Below are 7578 nucleotides of genomic sequence, written 5' to 3' on the forward strand. Positions count from 1 at the left end.
AAACACTGGTGTCTCTCTTCATAACCTACTTAGGTCCTATTTTATGTAGGTAAATATTAAAGCTTGACTAATATGAATCATATTAAGAATGAATAATCCCGCCTTATTATCATTGCACATTTCACCACATCATATTATTAATATAAAAGGTAAAACTACATGAGAAAGGGACTACTAACCGAAGTAGTGTTTTATTTAGTGGATGAAATATCCCTGACGTCATCCTAATAATATCTTTTGATCTCACAGATATTTTATTCGTGTATAAAAGCTCACATCTCAAATTATTTTTTATTGAATAAAGCACTCTTATGTTTACTTCGAGTTTTGTAGTTTTGATCCTGGGTGTTTACCTTAAATACTTAATACACCGAGGAATAATAAACATAAAGAACTTTGAAAACGTCTCGATTGAACCTGAAGGGAATGTGTAATAACGGTTCAACAGTTACTTCCAGCTTCTCTCTGGAGGAACGTTCACGTCAGTGTCAACACTGAAGGATTTTTATTTCATAAAGGTCATTAAGGAAAGCGTAAGATAACTATATTTCTCGCAGCTAAATAACACCAAATAGATGTTGAAACATCGCAAATAATATACTTGTATTCCACATGGTCTACTTTACAGTAAACGAAGAGAAAATAGTAGCATTGCGGGGATATCAAGAGTTCCCATTACTTATAGATGAATGGCCCTTGGGTAGTATCATATTGCGGAAACAAAGCTTATTTGTGTTGAGATCTCGAGAGCAACATGTCCATTTATAGTTTGACATTTAAGAAATTGGAAAATGTCGATCGAATGTAATCCCAAGGGATGTAAACAAAACTATGTTGTACGCACCAAAGGCAATTAATAGTTAATTTTACAAAGTTCCCAACCGAGCCCCCTCATCAGTACATTTCCAAAGTTTATAGCGTTAACTGTAGCAATGTTGGCGATTTCTGTATTTAAACTCTTCTATGTAAATCTGTTTGTGAGAAATTCCAATTATACAGAAATTAGGGATGTTGATCTGCTTCACTGTGCAGATCACTGCTCAAGAAGAGAAAACTGTACCTCAATATTCTATCTTAAACTGACGAAGCGGTGTTCAATTCTTGATAGAGTTATTCAAGACAAAGCTTCTCTGAAGTCTTCGCTTGGTTATAAGCAGTTCGTGAAGCAAATGGTGGCAAGCGACGATAATGGTATGTTTTACGTTTATATCTAATGTGCATATGGAAATACGTTTTAATACCCAGGCTGTATCGGCAGATATGAATTTTGGACATATCATATCATATCAATACGTTTAAATTCATTGAAGAAATAATTTAATGAACTATATATTTCACAACACACCAATTTCCTCTCATAAGCGCACGGACGCTTATCTTGTCAGACAGTTCCATGACCCGGCGGTTAGTTGATACTCGGCAGTAAATAATGTCCTGGCGTAAGTAATATGCTGTATGTTCATAAACTTTCGTGATTCACGGAGATTAATGTAATAGATTAATAACATAACCGGCGCTTATTGGAGCCGCGCTAATGTAAGGCCTGGTGCTTATTTTGACAAACAACCTACTTTAGAGACTGCGCTAATTAGGGACTTGACAGGGTTTAAAATATAGGTCGTTTCAGAACTGGGCTCATATTAAAGCCGACGCGTTAAACGGACCCGGCATTAATTACGGATATATCGAAAGTTTCATTCACGTTGCTTAGCCGTTGTTATGTTTTTCCACGTTTTTACATTAGACATCGAATCATGGGATTTCGAGGAAGAAACGTCTCCTCTATCCCAGTCTTGCCATAAGAGCCGGCTAAAGAGGGTCGGGTGGTCAGATTCGGTGTCCTCGTGCCCCAATAACGTGGATCATTTCTCATGCCTTAGTTACTGATTCGTCAGGTCCAGACTCGACATGCTAATGTGACACGTCTGGAAAAAAGCTGACGTGTGCGTTAAAAACAGTTACTCACTTATTTTGAATTTTATTCATTACGAATTATAAGCAATTGATGAAATACCGCACTAAATATAGGGACGTTGGTCAACTGTTACATAAACTATGAAGACTGAGTTGACTGCGACTGAGCACTCAACTCCGTTATTCCTCGAATGCGACGTTTCAGTACATTCCGTCGCATTGAAAGAAAAAAGAAGCTGAAATCTACACGTCAGATCTTCCTTCAATGACACTACTCATTCAAAAATGCCATGGAAAGATATCATTTCTATATCACTTGTTCTCTCTCCCAGAAGCCGTGTCATCGTACCCAAAAGCCTTGGTTCGCTGTAAGTATTATTAATATCATCCCAAAATAACTCCACCAAAATGAGGGCGGTGATAAAGTACAAAATGGGACGCTGCCATGATGTCAAGCTGTCCACCCTACAACTTCAAAGGGGGTCAAATGTAACCAACGACCAATCACGACCGTGGGACTTTTCCTAGTGTCGCATTGTCGCATTTTGATAACAATTTTGGATTTCACCAATGCTTGACAATGCGATAACTGGACACATTTGAAGGTTAAAGTATGTGTTGTGTTGTCGTATTTGTCGCTCAATCCAAACTGTATTTACACGAGGCGTTAAAATGTAAAGACGACATATTGTGCATGTCTCATTGACGCCCAGTTCCATTATTGATGCACGTTTGTAGGAACTTAATTAGACTAATGCGCAAAAAATGTCGTTCTTTTTCAATTCTAGAAAAAAAAGTATATAAGTAATACGGGTTGTTTGTCTCAAAATGAAACAAATCATTTCTTGAAAAGGTATTGTTTTTATCTATACTGTCGGTGTCGTTTTCATAAAACAGCAAGAAGAAACTAATTTAACGTCAATGTATTGAGTCTGGTTCCGGCATCCAAAGGACGTGAAGGCAGCACTAGTCACGAGAAAAGGGACGAAGGCCAAATGCTAACATTTATTTGGAAGATTTGGAGTACTATTGGGACTACAAACAGTGACAACAAGGCTATGCTCCGTGACGGTGTTAAAAATCCAACGAGGGCTTCAACATTTGCTAATGGATGGGTCTACAGAACAGAAAACACTCACAGTATCGAATGGAAAGGATAGTCCTTAATATTGCTTTCAAACGTTTAGCCAAACCAGAAACAGTGTGCACCAAATCAGATTAAGACCGCATGTTCCAGGGCCTGAATTTGAGTTGATGCTTTAAGCTTAAGTAACATTCTCAGGCAAAATTCCTAAATGTCCCACAATATCTTAAATTTTTTTAAACCATTAACAGTTTCATGTTCTATTCGAACAATAGTTCACCCAAGTTGTTCAATTACAGGAACGTGTTGCAGAACGTGGACTTGGCATGTTTTGATATAAATTCCACTACTTGTGGCTGCCATGACTCATAATAATAATACCAGTCTGTTGGTCATATAATCACAGGTGAATATTTATTATTGTTGACAATAACAACATTCGCCAGTTATTCAAATATAGACCAACATATAGCATGCAGCCCCCTACCAACTGGGATCAAAACTTAAACATTAATGATGTTGTCGAAGCGTGTGCCCAAAATAGACAAAAAGCAAAGGTGAACTTTTTGAAAGCCTTGTTCCCTCTGCAAAATCCTAAAATAAAACTGACAAAAGAGAAACCACATGTGTTGCATGTGCTTCATTGTTTGGCAGGACCTAAGCCACAGAAACTCTACATAGTCAAACACAGTCAACCATCCAAGGCCCCTCCGCGACCCCTGTGCGACGATCTGAGACTAGTGGATTTGTGCAATGCTGATTCTATGAATCGGCTGGTCATGTCATGACCTGGCCATACACTATTTCACACACCCATTTGGTATTAAAAAATAAATTCATTCTAAACGTCCATTTGGCAACCTGTTTGCCGTGGGTTGCGTCCCTGTTTTGGCAGAGAAAAGGAGTCATGTGGTTGAGGGCGCCGGAGCCGGACATTTAAAAATAAATTCATTGTAAACGTCCATTAGTATGTATGTATGTATGTATGTATGTATGTATGTATGTATGTATGTATGTATGTATGTATGTATGATGTATGTATGTATGTATGTATGTATGTATGTATGTATGTATGTATGGAACAAACTTTCTCAGAGCACTATGCCCAGAAGGCGGTGGCTCATGGGACAATCTGATGCTGCTGACCTCTTAATTCTGTACGTCTCTAATTGATTGTCATGGTCTGACGTTTTACTCGGTAGATTGCTAAAGCTTTTAGTGTCAAAATTGCTGGCATATGACATCCATTTATCCTCGGTCTTTGCAGCCCAGACATTCGCGGTAGCACAAGAGTGTCCTTGTTGACACTCGATGGTGTGTGGGGAAAACGGGTGCTGAATCATTTTCCTTTCCACATGGCTTCAAAAAACTCTTGTTTCAAAAATAAGACATGCGATCTGACTACTTGCCGGAGTTTGTTTGTTTGTTGTTTAATGCCCCACTCAGCAATATTCCAGCTGTATGACGGCGGCCTGCAGTAATCGAGTCTGGACCAGACAATCCAGTCATCGATATCATGAGCATCGTTCCACGCAATTGGGATAGGATGACATGCATCAACCAAGTCATTGAGCTTTATCACTTGATACCGTTAGAGGACTCTTACGGTAAGCATTGGTTGCTGAAGCCCTATTCTAAACTGGATAGAACCCATGAAACTGAATCCATTTGCAATCTCCAAAGGTGTCACTTGTATCTGCGGTGAGGTTTCAAATGTCACACAGCTCCGATCTGGCTCTCTCCCGCAGAATGTGCACGGAGACTGCAATCTGGTCAAACTTTTAACAGTTATATCAATATCAAGGTTGCTGCCTCAGTGCAAAATACTCTGAAAGCGGGACAGAGCCAGCTGCCTGTCTGGCATGACCGAAGTTGAACTTGCCAAGGAACCTAAAGAACAGGCTGTCAAACGATTTGCTGAAAGGAAGGATGGTGTGATTGAACCGACCAACAGCTACCTCTTCACATTTGCGCGAATTTCTATCCCTCAATGTATCAAAGCTGGTTATTGTAGCATTGGAGTGGAAGTGTACAACCCCAATCCACTTGCCAAGCGTTTGGACATGGATTCAAGTCCTGACGTGAGTCACAGATCCTGAAAATCAAGCATGAACAAAATATAGCCTTCCAAGAAGCTAAGAAGAGGATTGCCAGTCTGATTACAAGAACTTCATCAACTATTTCCTATACTGCTGCAGTCTCTCGTCCTGCTGTAATCACTGCTTCGATTGTCTGCCAGACTGGTCTGACATGGGTCGAGTCTGTTCAACATCTTCCCACCGCTTCACTACAAAACTGTAGTCACAAATTTAAGTTAAAAATAGATTAGTTGTGATCGTCACGTGACAGGATGTTATCATTCTTAGGATGTGCGTTCCCGCAGGCAGGATCACCAAAACAAAACAGATTTTTCGGTGCAAAGAAGGCACTAGTATTTGTCGGCAGCAGGTTATTAGTTATCTGTTGAATTTCGAGAACTTAAAAGAGAGAAATCCTGTCGTTTGTCTGGACTTGAGACTCAACCCCGCAGTTAGGCGGTCATCAGTAGGCGGAATGGTAAGTGCGACGTTCAATCCCCCGAGGGGCCAAGCGTGGAGGACACGCCCGCGGAAGGTTTACCTACACGTGATCATGCCCATTTATCGTTGAGTGGAAAAACAAACGGCAAAAAGAATTTCAATTGCCCTCTTCTCTGTGTATCCCAAACAGGCCACCGAATGTCATGAGAGAATAACAGAAGCACGCTACAATGGTATCAAAATTTGGCAAATAGCTGAAACAGCGTTAAACTTATTGTGGAATATATCTGCTGATACAGAACTAGGAACATTTGCAGAGACTTTGAGTGACTTAAGTACAGTACTGCAGAGCCACATTTTGTTATCACAGGTAAAACAAGCTGGACTATGTGTACAGAATGCTTTTGATGCAGATACTGATCGTATTTATAAGTCACTTCGAAATGACAGTGCTTTTCCAGCCACAGCCATTCAACACATTCAAACTGCAGTTACACTTTCTGCAGCGTGGATTTTGCAGACGGTCTCTAGAATGACTGATTATCGTCGTCCGTTCGAAGGAGCTTTCGGTGAGGCGATGTGGTGGACACATTTTTGACAGTGGTTTGAACCTCTCATCTCAGAAATGAGGACCAGTATTAACATTCTAAATATGTTGCAGTATGAAAAGAGTATGTGCAGGATCGCCTAGTCTAAATTGGTCAAAGTGGATAGAAATTGATGGAAGTAACACTATCCTAGATTGTATTTGTAATGATGTTAAGTTGTTAAGATGTTTCTGTGTGAATAATAATTAGTTATCGAAGACACATTCATTGATTTAGAAATTCATGAATAAATAAAATCAAAAGCAATAAAACTGGTGCAAACACAACCATTTAGTATCTCGCCTGTCGGTGGTGTTCGCGAAAAAGGCAACAATTTAAGACTGCTAGGCTCCAAAATTAAGGTACGAAGTTATTTCGATTCTGTCACAAATTACAGATCGTGGAGATCACATGGTGTCATGGGATTTCAAAACTGGATTACGTCATGTAAAAGTAGGAGATGAATATGAAAAAAGACCTTGGAATTCAATTGAAAGGAAAGTTTAATGTGTGGCAAGTATTACCTGTTGGGCTTAGTAAAAGCCAATATATTTTCAACAAATTTGTTGGAATTACAATTACAGGAATTTAGAAGTGTCTCATCATATCGACCTATAATCCTAGACATTTGATAACTTTACAATGATCTTGCTCCTGGCCATTGTGACATCGTCATTTGTTGGTTACCATGTCATGTGGGCATAACAGGTAACTCAAAAGCCGATGTTGCAGCTGAAATACATCTTGACAAACTGTTGTCCACTCCTTATCCTGTACAGTGATTTCAAACCAACCATCAAGAGTTATACTAGGGATCTAATGCAAAAATAGTGGGACACGCAGGTAGGCATCAATAAAATAAACCAACTATCAGACATGCCTTCTAGGATTGTCAGTGAAGACATGATGAGGTCGTTTTGCGAAGATGTCGTATTTGCCACAGTCGGTTTACCCACGGATATCTGCTTAAAACAGATAAGGACGAACCTCCTGAGGGTATCCCTTCTGATGAAAGGTTCACCGTCAACCATATTTTGCTTGACTGTGTGGACTTGCAAATGCAAAGTATTCATGCTCTCAAACAGTAAATCTGAAAGATGTTTCCCTGTGTGAGCGGGCATCTCATCTTAAACTACTTGAAAATAATTGGTCTGTATCATAAATATTAAATATGTATATGAATTGCTTGTTTTTAAATTTGGTTTAATGCTTTTATCGACTGACGGTATTAAAGGCTCTGTCCAGGAGGTTAAAGTACCGTAAAAATGATTGTCCCCCCTGTGTGACATATAATTCCAATCATAATCGATGTAACTATTATCAACAAGTGTTTTATGCCAACTCATTGCTGAGCAGTTTTTCAGTATCGGCTAGTTTTGTGCACAACAACCAGTAGCTTAGTCATGACGTAAATCCTGCTGGGGTATCGTGCAGGAAGCTGAGGTACCGTAAGTCCACATGATCCCCATCAAGG

Source organism: Haliotis cracherodii, unplaced genomic scaffold, assembly GCF_022045235.1.
Source record: "Haliotis cracherodii isolate W230 unplaced genomic scaffold, xgHalCrac1.p SCAF_3, whole genome shotgun sequence".
In the NCBI taxonomy this organism is placed as follows: Eukaryota; Metazoa; Mollusca; class Gastropoda; order Lepetellida; family Haliotidae; genus Haliotis; species Haliotis cracherodii.